Raw genomic sequence first — 24,647 nt, forward strand, 5'->3', positions numbered from 1 at the left:
CCATGATTTTCTCCTGGTTCTGCCCTCTGGGGCCAACCAGTACAAGTGTATTCTTGCTTCAGCTTGACAACCCTTTAAATACTTGTATGTACCTCTAATATTTCCACCTCCTTTCCCAAAGTCTTTTCTTTTCTAGGTTAAAGATAACCCAGTTCCCATATCTGATGGTTTAGATTCCTAGCCATGGACAGATAAAACTATATTTCTATTTTAAAACATATTTTTCCTCCCTCTTTCCCACCATTGGAAGACAAGGAAAGAAGAAAAGAAAGACATATAGAACCCAAGTATCATTCGAGGTTCCTTTCCAAATCTGAAATTCTATGATTCTGAGATTTCTAATGGTGTGAGGTCATTCAGAAAGCAATTGTTCTGTTCCTATTATGTGCCAGGCACTGTGCTAAGTGCTGGCTGGGGATACAAAGAAAAGTAAAAGACTTTATTCTTTCAAGGAGTTCGCCAAATAGTCATCACATTTCAGATTTGCTACTTCTTCACTAAAAAGAGAGAATTCATATTTCAAAATACATTCATTTCTATGGTGGTTACTATTGTATTATTCTGCTATAAATTATTCATATTTGGTTTAATTATCAAGCCTTTTAATCTGTTTTAATTCTGTGATTAATTGTGAGTTACATTAGATTGGAAGAAATGAAAAGGGAACCAGGAAAAAGCAAGGGCTCATGGGGAATACTGACTGTTCCAAAACAAAATAAGTATCGTCTCACTTTGTAAGCCGAATATGGGGAAATAGTCACCATTTAGGGAAAATTGTTCCTCTCTATTAATCACTGTATAGTTGAAAACTGAAAAATGATGCTTTGTTGTGGATATTTGAACCTCCTGGGTAGTCGAATGTCCTTGGAACAGGTACCACTTAGTTTAATTAGGTTTGATTCACAGCCCTGAGTGTCTGGCTTGCCAAGGCCAAAATGATTTTATCAGGCTAAACAGCATAAGTGGGGGAGAAAAAAAGAAGAAAAAGAGAAAGAAAAAGACAGAGAAAATGACAAAGACAGTCTGGCATAATATTTTATACACAATTCTATACTACCAAAATATATCAGTGTCTTCTTACATGGAGCAATTTCTCCAAATTACTGAATGGAAAAATATCAGGGTAGGAACAGGTATGATTCAGGAAATGAAGTAAAGATGAATTGGGGTCATGATCCCCTTCCAAAAGTGTGATTTTGTTTTTACTTCTAGCCTATTATTATTTTCCAAATCAATGATTTTGATACCCTGGGAAATCCTAAGAGAGTTTTATGGATGTTATTGGGTTGTTTAGTTGATAAAATCACTACTGGGCTTTTTTTTTTCAGTGTTTCCTCCATCTTGTACCTCATTATTACATCGTTTTGTTCTCTCCTTTTCTCTCTTGGTCGTTTTCTCCAAATGCCTTTTAAGGAATCCTCCTCTCTTCTGGTACCCCCAAATTTGCCTAAACATATCTTTGGCTTATTTGAGAACCTGGCCATTTCTAAAGTGTATGACACCAAGGAAAGATATTATTCCCATCATTCTACTTCCAAAACATAAACATTCTGCTATGCTTGGAGAAAGGTGGGGTTTTAATAAGGAAGGGCATAATAGTACTTGAGTTCAGATCCTCAACCTACCACTTACTGCTGTTGGATCTTAATTAAGTTACCTTACCTCTTTGTGTCTCAGTTGCCTCATCTCTAAAATGAAGGAATTAGACTTGATAGATTCCAAAGTCCAGATCTAAATTATGATTATAGGATCCTATGACTAAATGGTCTTGAAAGTTGTGTCTAGTATAAAATGAGATAATAAACATGCTTATGCACAGTGCCTAAAATACATAGTATTTTATAAATATTAGTTTTAATAACAAGATATAATAAACTTTATTATATAATAGTTTCAATGATTTAGACTATATTATACTATACTTATATAATCTATAATATAATTTCATAGGATCATAACTATTGGTTCTAAATCTATGATCTATAAATCACTCAATCTCCCTAGACCTCAGTTTATTCTGTAAAAGGAGAATGTAGGACTCAATTATTTATAAAGTCCATCCTAAATCGATGTCCCTATGATCCTTGTTGTGGAATGAAGTAAGATGAATTGAAAAATTCTAGAGAAATTGGTGACTTTAAGAGAGAGAGAACTACTGGGCTAATCTAAAACCCAAGTCATTTTGTTACATTCAAAGTAGCAATTGCTACCTCTCTTGAACATTTCCTGATGACTGGATTCTCTTATATGGGAACAAAATGTATTCAGGTTAGGAATGACTAGCAAGGGTTTTGATGTCATTAGTGTAGGATCTGCCACCTTCATTTTTTTAAACCCATACCTTCCTTCTTAGATGCAATGTTATATATTGGTTTTGAGGCAGAAGAATGGTAAGGGATAGGCGAAGGGGGTTAAGTGACTTTCTCACAGTCTCACAGGTAGAAAGATTTGCAGCCAGATTTGAACCCAGGATCTCCCATCCCTAGTCTGGCTCTCAATCCACTGAGCTACCTAACTCCCTATATCCTCCATTTTTTGCCCAAATTCTTCCATAAACTGTCCAAGCAGCATCCAGCCATCTTGCTCGAAGACTTCCTCTAAATGTAAGCATGTGCAAGTATAAGCACACGTATATATACCATGAATGCAATATCATATATGCACATACAAACATACTTAAGGAAGCTAAACAATATGTATCTATACATACATGCATATGTATATGTATATAAATATGAGCATAAATGTGCACATTATATGTGCTTGTCCTTATGTATTTTATCCTTTTTTGTTATTTATCCTTATTATATAGATACATATTTATATACACAGTATGTAGATACATACATATTGATATTATATAGCTATATATTATCTAAATATATATATATATTATATAACATATTATATAAATACATATTATAGATACACATGTTTATATCTGTGTACCTAAATCTATAACAACAAATGCATTTCAAGGGATCATAGATCTAGAACTAGAGGAGACCTCAGAGGTCATCCAGTCCAATCTCCTCATTTCACAGATGAGCAAACTGAGTCCAATTGAGGGGTGATTTGCCCAACATCACACACCCAGGAGGTACCCATTTCCTGGGTTCTATTGCAGCATTTGGGAATTACTTCTCTGTAAACACAAACACACATAATACACTTAGACAAATTTGCCCCAATCTTTCTCTTGCACATAGTTCCATTCCATTTGGAGATCTCTTGACAAAGAATAGACCTCCTAAACTCTTTCTCTGTCAGACAAAATGCTTTTACCTCACCATAACTTCCTTCTTCAGAAACACTTCATAGCATATGCCAGGCCAAGACAGATTGCAGTGCTTGTGGTTGGAGCAACATGGCGACATCACAGATGTGGAGGGAACCTTGTCTTTTATTTCCCATCCCCTCTCATGCCCCTTTCCCCCCAGGATGCCTCTACTTGCCCCTTCTCTCTTTTGCATTTACTTCATAGGATCAAGCTATGCCATTTCCCCCCTTGTGCAGGTAAACCAAAACTGTTTGCTTAATGTGCAGCTTTTGTCTTATTTGTTTACCTTCACTTGGAAAATATATTCATCTGCATGACAGGGAGGAAAAGAAATCTTTCAAGCAGCAGTCCTGATTGTTGAGCTGGAAATTCTCTTCATGAACAATCAATGTCAAAGAATGCACGAACATTATTTTGTTGTGGTTTATTTCTGAGGGTTGCTCACATCCCCGCTACAATTTCCCCAATCTTCTATGAAGCACAAAGTAGCTTGGATTACATCCCCCCGCCCACCTCTGTTCCCTGCGTTTTCCTTGTCCTTTCACTTCTTCTTTTCCATTACCCCCAATATGGCTACTTATATCTTTTTCAGTGTGGGTAGGAGTGAGGGAGGGCTGATGAGAAGCTCTTGATCTAGACTGCACGTTTTTCTTTCTTCAGATCTATTGTTCTAGAATAGGGCAGAACAAAGGGCCATTGTTCTCAACATGCCAGGCATGTGCTATCATAGCATATATTGCCAAAAAAATGAGAGAAGGTTTCCCCCCTCTTTTTACCAGCAGCATCTCCCAGAGCTGGCTGACAAAAGTCCTAGCAATGTAAAATGATGCAATAAAGCTCTCTAACAGTAGCTGATTTGTATGCAACAATGACCATAAGGGTAACTCTTCAGTAAACCTGAATCTCATATATAATGCATAGCAGTTAATAAATCATAGTAAAATCAGGTGGCTTAGAGCCAACAATACCCAACTAGTAATGGAAAGGGGGAAAAAGATTTATTGAGAGACAGAGTCTGTCTGGATTTTGCTTTTAAGAAGCTCACATGGCTCGCTAGAGTCCCTTGTAAAGATTTTGAACTGGACATATGTGTTTTCTGTTCACTGCCCCCATCCTTTCTGAGTGAAATCTGGCAGGCAGCTTGGACCCCCTTTTCCCTCCTCCCCAGCCCCCAACTCTCCCCAGCTTCCACCAGCAGGTGGGGCTTTTCCTATTAAACACTTGAGGTTTTCCTCCCCTCCTCCCCTTCGGACCACTCATCTCGGTGGAAGCTGCAATCCCAGTTTAAGAAAATATTACTGCTGGGGATGCAGGGATCTCAATGGCAAATGGTTAATAGGGGCTTCCCGCAATTAAGCTTCTGGTGAATATGCAAACGACATGAAAACAAACAAACAACGAAACACCTTAAAACTGAGATTCCATTCCAAAGTACTCTTTCCTGCGACAAATCGAAGTGGCATATATCCATTTTTGTAGGTTTTAAAATAAAATTCTTTCATATACATTCAACATATCCATACTTTGGCTTGTCTTTTGCCTCCTCCAGCCTATCTGAGGAATTTCAAGTCGGGAGGAAAGAGCTTTGGGAACAAAAGACATTGTCCATTTTCCAGAGGACAAGTTCCTTTAAAACTGTTTCGTGTACTTCGTAGTTCTTGGCTAATTTCTGACACTTAGGTAGATGAGGTGTCGCTCCATGTGGCAAATACGCCACCTGAGGGCGGAGTATTCATATTTCCTGAAAGAAGTCCTCCCACAAATTCTTTAAAATTCTAAATATAAATTCATCTCAGACTTAGGGAACCAGAGGTGCAAGCAAGCCATGGGAAAAATATTCATGAATTCAAATGGGTGTCTGAGACATTTCCCATGCAATTTGGAACTTACAGTTGCAGGTCTGTTTAGTTTTTACTTTGAAGGAGTTCCCATTTGGGAAACTCCCTCCTCTAATGCAGACTACCGCCTGCTTTGCACCTTAGTCTTGACCTGTGACTGGAGAATGTTCTCATAGTCAATATTTGTCAAAAAAGAGTCGAACCCAGGGCTAGCCTGACTTCGAAGTTGATTCTTCATCTGTCCTGTTTTTAAGGTCCAATTTTTCTTCAGCCCTCAATTTGGATACTGTGAATATAGACATGAATGCCTTTCTCGGGCTTTTATTATTATTTCTGTTCTATCTCCTGGTCAAAATGATTACTCTTATGCTCTTTTCTCCCGGTAAGAATTGGGAATCTGATAGGTTAGACCGACAAAAGGAAAGAGAGGTTGCAAGACCACTTCTGTCGTAGTGATCTAGAAATCCTTGTATAGACTTGCACTGACCACAAGATGGCAATGTGACCTTACGAAACACCTGGCTACCTTTTCAGCCACTGATGTTACCAGGTAATACCAGCCTTCTGAGGAGGAGAGGCAGGGGAAAGGCAAATGAAATGAAGGATCTCCTTGTGTTAGCCAGGGAGAGAAAGAAAACTGAGACAACAGTTGGAGATAGTAGGAGTAGGTTAAAGCTAAAGGTTACTCATGTCTTTTTGAAACTGCAGTTTGAGCTAATGAAAACTCCAAGGTAAAAAGGGGAACTGAAGAAATGAGGTAGGCTGGCAAAGAGAAGACATTTCGATCTAGAGTCAGAAGTCATGAGTTCAAATTCCTTTTCTGAAGACGTCTTAGCTGTGTGACCTTAAGAATGTTATATTATTTCTTTGTTCTTCCGTTTCCTCATCTGTACATTAAAGGGACTGAACCAGATTGCTTTTGAATTTCCTTTTAGATCCATGAAGCATATGTGTGTGTGTGTGTGTGTGTGTGTGTGTGTGTGTGTGTACACACTATTGAAAGAAAGAAAATCGGGTGTTTGGATTATAAGTGAGAAAAAGCATAAATGCATTTCTATGGACCATGTGTCTTACAGTTTCAAATTTTCAAATGAATTTAAAATTTGGGCTTGTTTTGACAGGTTTATTTATCACAGAGGTGCTGCCTACCACATAATTATGGTGCATTATGGCAGAGTAATTGTAGGCAACATACTCATCACAAGGAAAAAAAAAAGATTCAATAGTCATGTGCCTGTGCAATAAGCTATTCTATTTGTGGAAAGTTTAATTATTCTCTATCTCAAAATAGTAATATTCATGATAAGTTAATTAATGCTAAATGAATGAGGAAGGAAAATCTCTTTTAAAAGATTTTTTTTTCTACGTATGTGCCTAATTAAAAAAAAAATGTCAGCATATACTGGTATAACGTGATAGGAAAGTTAGTCTCTATTTTTTATTCTCAACCCGATGCTTAACATTTTCAGACTCTTGATTTTTAAAAATGATTTGATTGTTTCTTTTTTAACAAGTTGATACCATTTTTAATAATTGTTTTCTGACACTTTGGGCTTTATGTTCTCTCCTGCTCTCTCTTCCCCCCCCCCCCCTCCCAGAGATGGCAGGTAATATGGTATAGATTCTAGATTTGTTTTTAAGTAGAAAATCATGAAGCAAGGTAGATGATATCAGAAGAAAAATGGTTGTAGGAAATGTCTTTATTCTTTATAGTTTAGGTTCATAGGAATGTAAATTAGGAGATAGAAGCAGCCATAAGGTTCAATCCCATCATTTCAGTGGGAAGGAAATTGAGTTTAAGTAGTCATATAAGTTACCTAATTCAATCCCCTCATTTTAGAGATGAGGAAACTGAGACCTAGAGAAATGAAATAATTTGCCCAAGGTAATATATGTAGTCACAGAACCAGGACTGAAACCATAGACTTATACTTTCAAATCAAGGATGTTTGTCATCATCTAATGCTTTTTATAGAAATAAAGGTAAGAATAAACTAATGAATAGACAAAGAAGCAAGTCATTGCCTTGGGGCATGGATTTGCACAAAGCCTCAAATGGAAGTAAATATGACCTCATTGATAGTTTTTTTAATGATAAGAAACATATCTTCACTAATAAAAATTATATCAAATTTATAATATTGAAGGAAGAAAATGTTACATATTTTATTGTGAAGTTTATGTTCACTTAACTTGTGTTAAAACAGGTTTTGAAGTTTCTATCCAAATAACACCCTCTTTCAACATTTTGTCTATTTTTGTGTATGTTTTAAAGCATTTATTTCATATTGCCAGGCATACAATACATAGAGTTTTGATGGGATTTCTTTGTGGCTACATATGTAAAATGAAATATTAAGGATATTAATTGGATATTTTGTGCTAAAATGCAGTTTTACTAGAAACATCCAAATATTTGGGGTAAAAGTGGACTTTTTGCTTGACTGAACTCAACCACTTGTCCCATATTTTTCTGAATTTGCTACTTTACTACTAAGGTGAATAAGATGACTTTGATGGTGGGTCATAAATGTCCAGATCATTTCATCAGTCAGGAAATGTTTATTAAGTATGTACCAGGTACTCTGATAGGAACTAGGAACAGAAAGATAAAAATGAAATAGTCCTCTCTTCAAGGAGATCTGGGGTCTGTACAAAATAGCTCTCTTTCCCCTTTTCAAATTCCAAGTGTCACATTTTGGAAGAGTGAAACTTATAAGACTTGGTCTAATGGAATCCACATTCCCCAGAGGCAGATGCACACATGGGAAATGTGTATGCAGTGATTTACACTTAGCACAGTCTCAGTAAGAAAAGAAATGGTACATAAGAATTAGATCATCATATAATAAAACATGTAAGTACTACCAATAGCTGTGAACATGCCACTGTCCTAGACCCAAGAATCATCCAAGAATAGGATTGCTTTGGCCCCCAGCATGCTAAGATATGCACTGCCTGAGTCTTCTTTCAAGTGCAAAGGACTGAAATAATGATGCTGAAAGTTCCCACAATTCCCCAAGTACTTGACTAACATTTCCCAAAGAACTAGCCATCAGGGATAGATGAAGGAACTTTAAATCAAGGTCTCAGCTTGCTTATGGCATAGGAGTTCCAATAACCCTGCTAATTGCTGGGGATACAAAAATAAAATGAAAAAAGATAGCTTCTCTAGGTGGAGATAGCATGTAGATACAGAAATAATACCTCAAATATATATATATACAATAAAAAAACTAATGAGGCTAGGCACTAGCAGCTGGGAACATCAGGAACAATTACAACTAGAGTGAGGTGTTTGTGCTGAGTTTTAAAGAAAAATCCTTTTTCCAAGTCAAAATCAAGGAGTGCAATCCATTCCAGTCATGAAAGACAAGTGACTAGAAATGGGTGCACTTAACTTGTACCCAACATGGGTCTCCTCATTGTCCTTTGTATCCTCCATACCTTTTATTCTTTAGTCATTGTGATGTTTTAAAATTCATAACCACAGAACTCCTCTAGGAGACCACTTATATTGGAAAGATGGGTCTTTCTAAAGAGGAACAAGTTGGGTTCATCAAAGGCCCTGCCCAGTCTCACCCTACCCCCATTCCTGTGACATTTCATACTAGTGTTAAAAAATACCCTGCTGCCATTTGAGAATTTATAGATTCTTGATAGAGCAATTCACTGGCTTTTGGCAAGCTCCAAGGTTATGTATGTTTTCTAGGACTGTGTGGAGGATTTTGAAGGAAGGGAGAGAGATTCTATAGGAATTTTAGCTTTTTGTTATTAGATTGCAGTGCCTATTAACCCTCCAAAGATCAGAAATATATATATATATATATATATATATGCATACATATGCTCACAGACACAAATGCAAAGATACTTTTCTGTCCATTTAACATAATTAAGATCAATGACAAGTTATCAAGTAAGCACAACCATCAGGTGCTCAATAGGTCAGAGAAATACTATAAAAGATAATCAATAAGAATTTTTTCTAACAAAATTGTTTTTCAAGACCAAAGGAAAATGTAAAATTGTTTTCTTTTTTCTTAATCAGGATTTCAATATATTTGTGAGTAGCACCATGTTGTGGTGAAAAGAATAATAGATCTTGGGATGGAGGGCCTGGATGGAATTTTTGTTTTGTCATTTATTTTTAGCTGTATGACCTTAGCCGAGTCATTATATTTTCTGAATCTTCATTTCCTTTAAAATTAGGAAAGTATTAACTGCACTATTTTCATTAGAGGATTATTGTGAGATTAAGGAATAATATGAATATAAGTTACAGTTACTACATATATAGTATATATACTATATACATATATTCTGATGGTTCTAATTTTGGAGAATTCTTTACCTATGTATATTACAACAGTGGTGTCAAATTCAAATAGAATTGGGGACCTGTAAAACTATATAGGGGTAGATCGGAGGCATAATGGATAGAGTACTGGACCTGGAGTCAGGAAGACTCATCTTCCTGAGTTCAAATCTGGCCTCATATATTTCTTGGTTTTGTGATCTTGGGAAAGTCACTTAATTCTGCTTGCCTTGGTTTCCTCATTTGTAAAAAGATCTGAGGAAAGAAATAAAAAGAATCATGACAATGTCATTGCTGAGAGAACCACAAGTGGGGTCATGAAGAGTCAGATAAGACTGAACAACAAAAATCCATATGTAGGAATTCCTGTAAGGCACATTGACTTCGTTTTAAATTTTAATGTCATGTATGTTTTATTATATTATTATTTACTTTATTAAATATTTTATAATTATATCTTAATCTTTTTGAGTTACACTCAGGAGTATTGTGGGATACATGTGGCTGTGAGCCATTTGTATTACAGTATAATTTAAAATTGACTGCATTATTTTATAGTTTTCAGGATAGTTTTCATATAAATGAAAGTAGAAAGTGAAAAAAATAGCATAGGTGAATTTTGAAGTTGTAAGAAGTAGCAGTGATTAAGGGAAATAACTAAATAGATTGCATTGTGCTATATGAAATGAAAAATATTGATAATATAAAGAAAATAAGGGAAATGTTTGAAGAGATGAAAAGAGAATAAGAATAATTCATACTAGGATTACATTAAAAATAAAAGTCACAAAATTAGAAGTATCAAAGGGAAAAAATCCAAAGGGAACTCAAAAGTAGAGGATGCTTATATTAGCACAGACATATATTCATTTGTTTATTTATATGTTTTTGTTGTTCATGTAATAGAAATATTTCTTATAATGATTGAAATGAAAAGAATGAATTAATGAATGAAATAAAGCAATGATTAAAAAGGAAGGAAGGAAGGAAGGAAGGAAGGAACGAAGGAAGGAAGAAAGAAAGAAAGAAAGAAAGAAAGAAAGGAAGGAAGGAAGGAAGGAAGGAAGGAAGGAAGGAAGGAAGGAAGGAAGGAAGGAAGGAAGGAAGGAAGGAAGGAAGAAAAAATTAGTTGTAGGAAATACACTGGACTGGTCACCAGAAGCTCTGGGTTCTTAAACTGAGCTGTAGCCAGGTGCCCTAAATAGGTTTGGACTTTAGCCAAATGTTTATTTCCTAATTTGTCTCAGTTAATGTACTGACTGTTTCTGAGAGCCATAGCATTCAGGAATAGCTACCTTCCTCGGTCTTCTGAAGCAGTTTCATCTGTGGATAGCTCCCCAATATTGCTAATATTCCCTCTATTAGTAGCTGAGGACTTAGGGTAACAGCAGCTGAGTTTCACAGCACACCTCCATTCACTGGTCGTATGATCAGGAAGACCTGAGTTCAAATATGGCTTCATACCCTAATACTGTGGTAAAGGAGTTGGTGAACCCCACTTATAGAGAAGGGCCCACATATGTCAAAGAGAGGGGCTGTTGCGATATGGTTTTTAAGAGAGATAGACTAACCATCTCTTGCTTCTTTTCCCTGCACCCTTTTCCAAGGGAGATTATACTTCGTGTCTGAAAGAGAATCATGAAGTTGGGGCTAGAAGCCACTCTGCTGTCTTTGAAGCACATGAAGACGTGTTCTAAATCTCTTATAATCAGAGAGATGCAAATCAAAACAACTCTGAGGTATCATCTCACACCAAGCAGACTGGCCAGCATGATAGCAAAGGAAAGTAATGAATGCTGGAGGGGATGTGGCAAAGTAGGGACATTAATGCATTGCTGTTGGAGTTGTGACCTGATCCAACCATTCTGGAGGGCAATTTGGAACTATGCCCAAAGGGCAATAAAAGACTATCTGCCCTTTCATCCAGCCATAGCACTGCTGAGTTTGTACCCCAAAGAGGTAATAAGGAAAAAGACTTGTACTAAAATATTCATAGCTGCGCTCTTTGTGGTGGCAAAAAATTGGAAAATGAGGGGATGCCCATCAATTGGGGAATGGCTGAACAAATTGTGGTATATGTTGGTGATGGAATACTATTGTGCTAAAAGGAATAATAAAGTAGAGGAATTCCATGGAGACTGGAACAACCTCCAGGAAGTGATGCAGAGTAAGAAGAGCAGAACCAGGAAAACATTGTACACAGAGACTGATACATTGTGATACAATCAAACGTAATGAACTTCTCCATTAGTGTCAATGCAATGTCCCTGAACAATCTGCAGGGATCTAGGAGGAAAAACACTATCCACAAAGAGAGGACAAACTGTGGGAGTAAAAACATCAAGGAAAAGCAACTGCTTGACTACAGGGGATGTGGGGATATGACTGAGGAGAGACTCTAAATGAACACTATAATGCAAACTCCAATAACATGGAAATGGGTTCCAATCAAGAACACATGTGATACCCAGTGGAATCACACGTCAGCTATGGGAGAGGTGGGGGGGGGGAGAAAATGATCTCTGTCTCCAATGAATAATGTTTTGAAATGACCAAATAAAATAATGTTTAAAAAAACAACAACCCCCTAAATAGCCTTCCCACTTCCATCTTCCACCCATTCCCACCAACCCTTCACAGTGATGCTAGATTAATTTTCCTACTGCCCAGATTGATTCATATTTCTCTGCTTTTAAAAATTTAAATAAATCAATTCCCTACTTAAATAATGTCAATTCATCTCAAAAATAAAAAAAGGTTGCCCATCACTGACCTAGTCTTTTCCTTCAGCAACCTGAAGTGGAATCGGTCTTTTCCATTATACCTCTCAAGGCTCAAAGACTGGAGCATTCAAAGTAACGACACTTGAAGAAGACTTGAAGCTTAATGAGTGTCCAAAGGGAAGTACTTCTGAGCAGCCTCAAAAGGACTATTTGCGACCTAAAACATTCTGTCTCTTACCAATCTTAATGCAGAGTGTGACATTCATTTCTTGTTTTTAAATTTTATTTAGGCAATTTAGAATATATTCCTTGGTTACAAGTCATGTTCTTTGCCTTCCCTCCCTCCCAACACCTTCCATAGCCGACACTCAATTATACTCAGTTTTACATGTGTGACTTTGGAATAGCGGTCATACTAACACTAGGTGTGTGACCCTGCATAAGTCACTTATCTTTTGCCTCAGTTTCCTCATCTTAAAATGGAGATAATAAAGGTACCTTTCCCCAGAGTTGTTGTGAAGATCTAATAAGATCGTTTTTTGTATACAGCTTAGCACAATGTACAACCCATAACAGATACCTATTAAATGCTTATTTTCAATCTTATTGAGAAAATTGCCTCAGTTCTCCCCTATCATCCAGCTTACCCAGAAACAAATATTCAAATAATTATGTAGATTAATTACAAATTTACTATGGGAAGGACCCTTAGAACAACAAGTTAGTCCAGGGGTATTTAACACTAGATGCTTGCACAGCCAGTGGCCAGCAAAACATCTAGATTAAAATGTAATTGGGAAATGTTTTTTTTTTTTGGTTTGTTTTTTTTGCAAACAAATACAACACAACATAAGTAATATTAATTTGAAGTTTTCTAGTCAAAACATTGCCTGTAGAGATTCATTTCTATTTATGTTTGACACCTCTGTTCTAGTCCAACTCTCATTTTGCAGATGGGAAAAATAAAGGCAATTGCCTTTAAAGGCAAAGAGGATCTGCCCAAGGTCAAACCAGTATTCAGTAGCAAATAAGACATTTGTATCCAGGCTTACTGACTCCAAACCCAATGTCTCTTCCACCACACTGTAAGAACTTACCAATTACTCACATATAATTATGTGTTGTATTACATTGAGTGAAGGTCTGGTGACTCAGTGAGCCAAATTAAGAAGCCCTAATGGATTGAGCCAGATGTCTACCTTTCTTTGTCTAGGCTCTCACTTGTGTTGTTGTTTAGGGTCTGATACTAATAGTGTGGCATCCCAGACCTAGAAGTCATCTGTGTTTCAAAGGTGAATTAATATAACATTTGTAAATAGTCATAACTGGGACGGACAAATAAGAAGGTGATAGAGTTAGAGGAGGACCTTAATAGATGTAAGCTCTAGATAGAAAAAAAAAACAACCCCAATGTCAATAACAACAATAACAAGAACCTCACTCCCAAAGGAAAATGAAGAGAAGAGAAATAAAACTTTTCAAAGCTTTTCCAAGGAGGCTTCTTAAAAGAGTTTAACCAGCTTTGAGGATGAGTGGCTCTGGATTACTGTTAGACAAGGATGGAAAAACTTTCTGCTTACCAGATAAAAACTACTTTGCCTTATCTTGGCTGAGCTGTTCTCAATCAAGAAAGGATTTAGACCATTGAGAATCCATAACTATATATATATATATATATATATATATAATACAACAGTTGCTTACATTTGTGTAGCCCTTCATTTGTGATCTCATTTAGTCCTATGAATAATGGTATTCTCCAAGTGCTGTTAATATCTACATTTTCCAGATGAGAAAACTGAGATGGAGAGAAGCTAAGTAATTTGTCTAGAGTTACACAACTAGTAGGAATGGAGAAAAATTTCAGCTTAGGCCTTAGTTCAGGTTGAGGGCTCTATAATATATGCCACCTATCTGCCTCTGAAAGATTAAAAAGATGAGAATTAGGAAAATGGAAAAAGTATTACTAGCAGAAATTCAATTTTTCTTATGATAATATATATAGATACATATTATATTTCTCTACTCCCCTTCTACCACATGGGAGACAGTAGCACAGGACCTCTCAGCATGGCATGTTTGCATTAAAGAAGGCTCTGTGTTCCATTCACAAATCACAGTTGCATAAAGGAAACATGAGATGTACAAATCTAGAGACATTTCCATCCTAAATGCACAAAAAGACAATCTGTGCCCAACTTGTGGTAGACCTTTCCATGCTCATATTGGACTGATTAGCTACAGTTGGACACACTGTACCTTAAACCCCAACATCATGATGTCATTGGTCTTCAAGTACAAAGAACAAGCAACAGCCACGCCTCCCCTTTTCCTTCTAGGACCTGTTCCCCTTTTGTGGTTAAGTCAAAGTAACTTGAGATATCCAACACCTGGTGGAACTGTGAACTGATACAGCCATTCTGGAGTGCAATATGAAACCAGGCTCAGACGGCCATAAAACTTCATACTCTCTGACCCAGCAAAACCACTACTGGGTCTTTATCCTAAAGAGATCAGAGATAAGGTAAAAGGACCTATTTCTACCCAAACATTTTAGTAGCTTTTTTTGTAGTGACAAAGAATTGGAAAGTTTCTCCATCACTTGGGGAATGAATGAACAAGTTGTGGTATATGGTTGTAATGGAATACCATTGAACCAAAAGAAATGATGAACAGGATGAGTTTAGAAAAACCTGAAAAGACTTCTATGAACTGATGCAAAGTGAAGTGAGCAAAACCAGGGGAACAAGATGTGCTGTAGTAGAAATATGTTTTTCAATTGTGAAAGACTGAACTATTATTAATAAAACAATCTCCAGGGTATTCAAAAAGAACTCATGATGAAAATGCTATCCACCACCAAAGAAAAAACTCCTCAAATCCGAGTGAAGATCAAAGCAGCACTAATTTTCCTTCACAAATTTTCTACTATATATGGGAAATATGTCTTCTATCATAACATGACCAATATGGAAATATGTATTACATGAGAGTATGGGTCAGACTATCCATTGCCTCAAGAAAAGAGAAAGGGTAGGGAGAAAATCTGAATTTTAAAATGTCAGAAATCAATTTTCAGAAATTGTTCCTACATGTAACTGAAAAAAGAAATAAAAATTGGAAAAAATGAAATCCAAATATGGAACTGACATAAAAGTAAAATATAGTCATATTTTGGCAGATAAATAAAACAATAAGAAACAAAGCATATGGTTGCAAACCTAGAAGAGACCATTGACAGCTGTGTGAAAAGGAGGAATAAATAATTTTGGACCAAAAGTCCCAGAAAGAAAATACCCAGAAGAAATCTACATATGAGAAAGTAAAAAATATCATGAGCAAGGAAATAGAGACTTGCCTCACCACACAGGAGAGTTAGGCTTTAGAAATCCTAATCAGTGAAGGAATTCATGAATATTTCTAATAAGTTTAAGGAGAAAGAAGATGCTGAATTAAAGGGAAGGTAAGAGTTATATGAGAGCAGGATCTGACACTATATTTCTCCAAATAGAAGATTCCATCTATGTATATAAGCTCTTTATTCTCTCCTTGTACTTTCTCCTCTGCTACTCGTTTCTTCTCTTCCCACTCTATCTCATTGGAGGAGTGAGAGAAGCTAGGTGTTGAAAACAGTGGACTTACATAGTGGGAAGAGTTCAAGCATAGCAATAAGAAGATGACTCAAAATTTTTATACTTCATTAGCTGTGTCAATGTGTGAAATCAAATTCTTTTGCTTTTGAGCCTCTGTCTTCAAAGGATGCATTCTGACAATATGGAAGAAGTTCTGACTTTGGAATGATAATAACTAAGCTTGAATTTGGCCTCTGTCCTGGTTTGGCTATGTAATGAAGGACAAGGCACTTTTGTTCCCTGAGCCCCATTCTTCATCTGATAAAACAGCAGATGGGGTCAAATGCTCCAACTAAAAGTCCTTTTGGCTGGGGATATTAACAAACTCAATTGATTATCATAAGCAGTGCTGAATTGCGCAGGTCCATGACACTGAAATGGCAGCAAAGTCAGCTACCATTAGAATTTCAGTGTCATGTTAGACTTCAAAAGAACAGGAGGAAAATTTGCAATGTAGGGTAAGATTCCATTGGTCCTGCATCAGCCAGAAGCAGGAATGTTGGGTAAAATAATTTGCCAAAGCAAAGAGAATGGAGGTGACAGTGAACTGGTATAAATCATGTTGGTACCTGGCAGGAGCACCCATTAAAAATTGCTCTCCAGAAGAGGTAGTAACTAAAAAACATCAATTAGAACTCCAGAAATACTGAATATTTGATGATTGTGAGAATAGATGAGTAGAGAAAAATGATGGAGTCAGCCTGAATGGAATTCAGAGTGAGAGTGGTCTCAGACTCAAGAAGATTCTGTGGCTCATAGTGGAACTGGGAAACTAGATTACAGAGAAGTCCTTCTTATTGGAGCTTCTGTGAATTTCTCGGAAATCACTGGATTAGGTCAATCTCCTAAGATGTATTGCCTCTATTCATTTTGTCTTAGGAGCATAGATGTTAAGATCCAAGAGTTTAGTTTATTCAGAGCTTCACGAGTATTTGAGCTTGGACCTAGTTCTGTATACTCTGTTATCCATTTACACTGGCTTTCTTACTGTTCTTTCATTATGACACTCAATCTTCCCACTCTAAGCACTTACTGTCTATCTCCTATCCTGGAAATCTCTCTCTCTCTCTCTCTCTCTCTCTCTCTCTCTCTCTCTCTCTCTCTCTCTCTCTCTCTCTCTCTCTCTCTCTCTCTCTTTCTCTCTCTCCTCTCTCTCTCTCTCTCTCTCTCTCTCTCTCTTCTCTCTCTCTCTCTTTCTCTCCTTCCTTTCTTCTTTACTTCCCTTTCTCTCATATGTATATAAGTATGCATATATGTGCAGAGTTATTTCTGAAGTTCAGAACAAATGAAACACTCCATTTAAATAATTGAGAATAATAAAAACAACAAATAGGAGAGTCCCTTGGGGCCTTTGTGCCTCATTTCCTAAGGCATAGTAAGCAACCAATCAATTTGATTAAGAAAGTTCTTCTTCACCCATGTAAACATGAAACATCTGTGATGGGCAAACTGGAGCCAGTTTTCATCTTCATTTGAGACCCATGTTTCCATAATAAGCCAAAGTCTGGAAGTACCTTTAACTCTTACAAGAGAACTATTTCTGTGTACTGAAGGTAAAAGGTAAAAAGGATTTGCATAGAATCTCACCCTTTTTTGTGTCATGGATCCCTTTGATGTCCTCTTCAAACTTATGAATCTTCTCACAATGATATCTAAAAGAATCATAAAATAAAGTAGATATTATTATCACAAAGGAAATAAGTTCCTTTTAAATAATTATCAAGATTTTCTTTAAAGTTCATAAACCCAAGATTAACAACCCCTGTTGTATGATATGTATTGTTCAAATAGCCTTTGCAAACTCAGCCAAGCAAAGAATTGACCATTAGAATTGAAAGGTGGAAAATTAATATTAGAGCAGTTTTTTTCTTTTCTTTTTTTTAAAAGTACATTTTTAAAAATGTACTATCATGAGCAAGGTTAAATGAAGTGAAGCCCTCCCTATTAGAAGTTAATTCATCTATTTATTTGTAAAGCAACTTCAGGTCATGTAAGGACCTTGACTAGTTAATGGAGAGAATCAACTTATGTAAATAGGATCTTATGAATATATGGGTTTTGAAGTAGTGCAAAAGTTAACTGTATAACATGCATTAATATTAAATATTGATTTCAAAAAAATTGTCATTAAGGGCTTTCCTTAACTTAAATACTTAAAAAACCCTAAAGAGATCTAGATTAATTAAAAGAAAAAAACATGTATCAATTTATTTATATTATAGCTATTTGTGAATATTAAACTGAAATGTATGTAGAATGTAAGATCCCAGGGGCAGGGACTATTTCTACTTTTTTGTATCTTTGACATCTGTCATATTATTTGTAATACTCTAAATGCTCTTAAAAAACACCTCATCCATTGGATTTTACACACTCTGAAGGTAGGTAGGAACTATGATTTATTTTTCACATCTTCTTATTTCATAATTTAATGCCTTGCATATAATAGCACTCAAATACTTTTTAAACTGAATTTCATTTTGTCCTATTAATAAACAACTGAAAATATTTGATTAGATTTTTTTTTAACTGGAGAAATTTTTCTGTAAGAAGGAAGAAAGACAGCTCTTACTAGAGTAAAAGCTGGGTGATGGAAAATTTGTTTTATTTTTTAAATAGGGTTATTTGTGACTGCTTCTCTCAGAATGTAAATTAATTGTAGGTTGGGCTTGTTTCATTCTTTATCCCTCTTGTCTAGCACATAGTAGGAGCTTATTATCAATTATTCATATAGACCTTTTAAATAAACCAAAGTTTGACTACTTATTGATATTGGTTTTGTTTGCATCATTGTATTCATATTTTAGATGACTCTCCTGGTTCTATTCACTTTATATTGTATAAGTTCATAATTTTTGTCTTCATCAGTTTGGTGAATTCTTCATTGACTAATTATTATAGAATGATAATAGTCCATTATATTTATATTAACTAATTAATTCAGCAATTCCTATATTGATAGCCATCTACTTTCCTTTCACTTTTTTTTTTTTGGCAACACAAAAAGTGTTGTCATGGATAAACATTTTTATGTGAGTTCCTTATGTCTTTAAATCTCTTTGAGCTATATATCCATTAGGGGGATTGCTGGGTCAAAATGTATGAACAGTATTGTGATTTTTCTGAAATAATTACATGATGTTTTCTAGAATTATGGAAAAAAACCACAACTTGCTCCATAGCATATTATTATTATTATTATTATTAATTTATTTATATCTTCCCACACTCCCTCCAATATTTAATATTTCTATATTTGCTTTTCTTTACTGATATAAGAGGTTTTGACTGAAATCATTGGCATGGTTTACTGTGAATTATACATATTAGGATGATTTTGAAGTAATTTTTCATGGGAGTCTATAGATTACAATTCTTTTGAAAATTTTTCATATCCTTTGACTAATAGACTTCTTTCAATAATAGATTTCTTTCAATTCTCTCTCTATATATCTTAAAATTCAGATTCTCATCAGAAACATTTCATTCATTTATTCACTCAAACTATTTCTGTTTTTCTAATAGCTTTGATTTTTAATGCAAAAGGATTTAATGTTAGAAAAAAGAAGATAATACATTTCAGCCTTTCCTTTAGTAACATCTTCCTACTCAATTTCTAGGAGCTCAAATTAAGTTAAACTTTACTTAGGTGTCCAAATTTTCTCATGATAATAACTTCTCCATTCTGGGATATTAGAAATGTTATAGTACCTTATAATTAGTAATTTCCCCATGGTTTTAGGATAGTTTTCATTATAGTTGCATTTATTTCATAGTAGTAGAATATTAGGTCTGTGTTATCTGAGATAGTTTATATTGATAAGAAATTTGGAATTTTTGTCTAAACATTTTTTTTGGTAAAAGATTATTGGCAATACTGAATGTGAAGTTCTTTTCTTTTCTCTTTGAGGAAATCCTTCTAGGCTTTCAATGTTGCTTCAATATTAAGATCAGCTTCCTGTTAAGACTTTTATGAATTACAGAGGGAGCCTTCTCTTAGCTCTGTTACCTAGGATCAGGTAAGTTAAGTCAAGCCTGAGTTTTCAGGTGTTATAATTTAGGAGAAGACTAGGGAAAAAATTCTATGCCAAAGACTCATTAACTTTTTATAAATCAACACCTAAAATTTGTGTTTTGTTGCCTTTATTTTCTTTCTCAGCTCTTTAAAAGAGGCAAGTACATTTAGAATATGTATGATTGCACTGAGTGTCTGTACAAACATAAGTAGTCTATGTTCAAATCCATTCTGAATCTTTACTAAATTGTATTCAAATTATGAAGACTATCAATTATATTATATCTCACTGTCTTGTCTTTTTAAAAATACTTTCATTAGAATAAAAACAGAACTACTGAAATAAATAATACCCTTTGGTAATTGAATTTCTTTGCTTACCCTGCTAATAGTCAAACAAGAAGAGTATTGAAAGAATAAATGATTTAATTAGGACACATAATTAATAAATTTATAGGAAATAATTGAAGCACACTTACCCTTTGTGTTCTATTTGTTTATTGAACAAACCACTCCCATACATTCCCATAGAGAAAACAAATACACTACTTTTTTTCTACTTAAATGAGTGAGTTAGAGCTTGGCCTCTCTTCTTGAAAATGGTTGCTAGCTTGTAACTGCTACGTATATGATTCTTTGCTCTCAACCTGTAGGCATGTCATCCGTGTGAGCTGGAGTTCATTTTTTTTTCTCATTAGAATCTGTGTTCTGAGACTAGGCAACATGGGAAATGCAGCACAATTGCAACTTGCCATAATTTTGTATGTGCATACAATGGATACAGATGAGTGTTGGAAAAGGAAAGAGTGAATAGCTAATTTGCCTTGATGCCAGTACTCCTGATTTGGGATTTCCACCTCTGAAAGATTTATTTAAGTAAACAATGACATCTTGCGATCAGAAAGCAAAATCAGAATCTTAATTTCACGTTTTTGAGGGGGGTGGTATAGAAGGAAAAATACTCTTTCCTAAAAGTCATTTCTTTTGGCATTCTAAGTGAACAGAAACACACTAAAAATGCTATGATAAATTAATGATGGCCCTGGATTAGTCTACAAGTTTGTCACTGGCCAGCAGAAGCGACTAACAGTTGACTGGCTACCTGAACTTCTAAAGAGTTCATCCTAAGCCTTATTAAGACATCCATTTTGCCAAAAACTTAGCTGCATGCCTTGGGCAACTCTCCTGTAAATATAGAAAATATAATCATCACTTCTAGCCCAATGAAAATAAGGAATGTGAATTTGAATAATGTAACCACTCCTTGGGATTCATTATTCACATTAAGTGATATAAGGGTATCTTTCTTATTAGATTCCAAGGTTTTGGAGAAGAAGAACCATTTCTTATTTATCCTTAAATGAAGTCAAGTATCCAAAGCAGGGTACTATAAATTATAAGTACTTTATTGAATATTTGCTAAATTAATTATTAAAATTTGATTAAAGCATAGATTCAGATATTTATATGTGATGTAATAAATGATATAAAGTAATATGATATGATAATATAAAAACATTGTATAACCTCATATAATTCTATTATAAAATATGGTCAGCAAATATAACATATGTATAGAATATATTATATATTTCTATTATATTTATGTAATAGATTTTCAAATAATGTATGAATTATTTTATAAATGATTTTACTACATATATCACATGATATATCTTATGTCATGTAACATTTTGCCATCTATAACATAATTTTATATATAGATGTAACATACCTAACCATATAATTGTATATATACACATGTAAGCAATAAGAACTATATAGAATACAGTATTTAAATGGACACATACATACAGAAAGACATAAATATGTTTGTATATATATATTATACACACATTTCTTATTTTAAAACTTCATAAATTTCATAAGATTATAGATCCAAGGGTAGAAAAGGTTTCAGAGACTATTTAATACAACTATTTCTCTTCATTTAACAGAAAAAGGAACTGAGGTACCAGAAGGCTGTCTTCCTCAAATACTTCAGAAATAGGCCATGAATTCTGGCACTCAGACTTCTAAGCCGCTACTTTTTCTGCTCTCCCAAGCTGCCACTTGATGGAAAATCTGTAAATAATTGATATTACCCAGACCAGATAGGTAAGTGTCTCTCAAAGGTAAGACTTGTATGAGTATCCTTTGATTCAGGGTTCTTTGAGCTTTGTACTCAAACTTCTTACTTCTAAACAAATTTTCCTGTTATATATGAATTTTTAAAAATGGAGGTATCATATTTTGAAATTTTATGGATACCAACTTGAAAGAAATAATGTTAAATAATTGTCAGTATTTTTGACATTAAGATTTATTTTTTCCTTATTATTTTATTTCTTATCAAATGAAATAATATTTCTAAAAGTATTTAACACAATACCCGGCACATAGAAAACACTTAACAAAACCTTATTCTCTCATGTTTATTTCCTCATGATTGTTTTCTCACATAAGCCCTACCCTAATGAAATTAAGTACTTAAGAGTTGTTATGATACATACCAAAATAACTATGACACAAAATCTAACAAAATCATAAAAGAAAAACAAATGAAGTCATATTAAAGTGGAAGGAGGCCCCTTTTTATAAAATTCTTGGTGACAAAAGACAGAGTAAGCCATAGGGATTTAAAAAGTGCAACTAGATTTATAGGGAGTAAAGGGAAGTTGGAGAGCATGAGCTATGTCAAGGGGCTAGCAGAAAATCCAATATGGCTGATTCATAAATTGTAAAGAGAATATTAGTGTGAATTAAGAGGGAAAAATAAAAAAGCACCAGATTGTAGAAGGCCTATATTACCAGACTAATAAAATTGAATTTTAATTGATAGACAAAAAGGAGTTATTGGGGTATTAAAAAGCAAACAAATAGACATAATCTCATCTATTTATATAGAAAAAAACAATGTAGTGAATTAAAAAGAACTTTGGATTTAGAGTCAAAAAGCCTGCTTTTAATTCTTCTATTGTATGGTGTCACCTTGGGTGAGTTACATACTATCTTGGTCCTGCAGTTGCCTCATCAGTAAAAGGAGCAAGTTAGATAAAATGGTCTCTTGGGATATTTTCCTATAAGAAATCCTGTAAAATAAGTATGGCAGTGATGATTGAGTGCTTGGAGAAAGAAAGATCAGTGAGGAAGTTGTAGTAATGATGCCTGAATGTGGTAGAAAAGATCAGTTCTAGGATGCTGAAGGTGGCAATAGATATGAGAGATATTATGGAGGGATTTAGACTTGACTCAATTTTGCCACAACCCCTCCAATAATTATTATTTTCCTTTATTGTCATATTAGTCAATCTAGGTGTGAGGTGGTACCTCAGAGTTGTTTTGACTTGTATTTCTCTAATTAAGAGAGGTTTAGAACACTTTTTTATGTGTTTATTGATATTTTTATTGATATTGATAGTTTTAATTTCTTTATCTGAAAATTGCCTGTTCATGTCCCTGCTCATTTAACAATTGGGGAATCTCTTGATTTTAACTTACTGTATCCCTTTAATTTTTTCCTTCTTAATTACCTTTTGGTAGTTCTCTTGAGTTCTGTATCTGGGCATCAAATTTTCTGTTTAAGTTCAGTATTCTCTTTAAGAATGCTTGGACGAAAGGCATGGGATATGATATTTCAGAAAGCAAGGGAACTAGGTCTACAACCAAGAATCAAATACCCATCAAAACTGACTATATTCTTACAGGGGAAAGTATGGTAATTCAACACAACAGAAGAATTCCAAGCATTCGTAAAGAAAAGACCAGACCTGAACAGAAATTTTGATGTTCAAGAGCAGAACTCAAGAGAATCATCAAAAGGTAACTCTTAAAAACTGTTGCTATCAACTGGGCAGCTAGAAGAATTACACTTAGAGGGAACAGTGACAAACTGTATAGGATGAAAGGACAAGACATAAATAGGTATGTAGATATATGCATGCAAAAATACATATACATGTGTGTGTGTGTGTGTGTGTGTGTATACAACCAGAGCAAAAAAAAACAGGTTAATACTAAAAGAAATGGGAAAAGAAACAAATGGGGTAAATTTATATGTCACAAAGAAGCTCATGGCAGGAGGGGGGAGAACATCGATACACTGGAAGGGTAAAGAGGTTGCAGGTAGAAAATACTCAACTCTAACATGCTTTGAAACTGACCCAAAGAGGGAAGAACAATCCAATCCATCGGGGCAGAGAATAGATTTGTGCCCTATAGGGGAGTAGAAGGATAAAAAAAAAAGGACTGGTGGGGAGGGCCAGTACAAGGGAGGGAGAGGGTGGGGGGGCAATTTTAAAAAGACTACAGGGAAAATAAGGGGGGAATAAGTAGGGAGGGAGGTAGAAAGGGAAGTAAAATAAGAGTGGAACTAGGGGGACTGATTATAAACAAACATTGGTGTAGAAGGAAATAGTGAAAGAAGAAAAGGCAGGACCAGGAGAAGAAATTAAAATGGTGGAAAAATACACAGCTAGTAATCAAAACTCTGAATATGAATGGAATGAACTCACCCATAAAATGCAAGTGAATAACAGAGTGGATTAGAATCCAAAACCCTACCATATTCTGTCTGCAAGAAACATACATGAGGAAGGTAGATACACATAGGGTGAAAGTAAGAGGATGGAGCCAAATCTATTGAGCATCAACTGATAAAAAGAAGACAGGAGTCACAATCATGATATCTGACAAAGCCAAAGTAAAAATAAATCTAGTTAAAAGAGATAGGGAAGGTAATTACATCCTGATAAAAGGCAATATAGACAATGAGGAAAATATCTATACTCAACATGTATGCACCAAATGGCATAGCATCCAAATTTCTAAAGGAGAAACTA

The 24,647-nt window shown here is 35.0% G+C and overlaps 1 long non-coding RNA gene across 1 annotated transcript in view; it reads right to left on the reverse strand.

Annotated features, from left to right (window-relative positions):
• Positions 1 to 4,073, reverse strand: part of LOC103099946 (uncharacterized) — a 64,490-nt gene extending 60,417 nt beyond the window's left edge. Inside the window, exon 1 of the long non-coding RNA XR_468522.3 lies at positions 3,567 to 4,073. This is a non-coding gene — a long non-coding RNA (uncharacterized LOC103099946). The remainder of the gene's footprint in view (positions 1 to 3,566) is intronic.
• Positions 4,074 to 24,647: the final 20,574 nt, after the last annotated feature.

This window comes from Monodelphis domestica, chromosome 6 (genome assembly GCF_027887165.1).
Source record: "Monodelphis domestica isolate mMonDom1 chromosome 6, mMonDom1.pri, whole genome shotgun sequence".
In the NCBI taxonomy this organism is placed as follows: Eukaryota; Metazoa; Chordata; class Mammalia; order Didelphimorphia; family Didelphidae; genus Monodelphis; species Monodelphis domestica.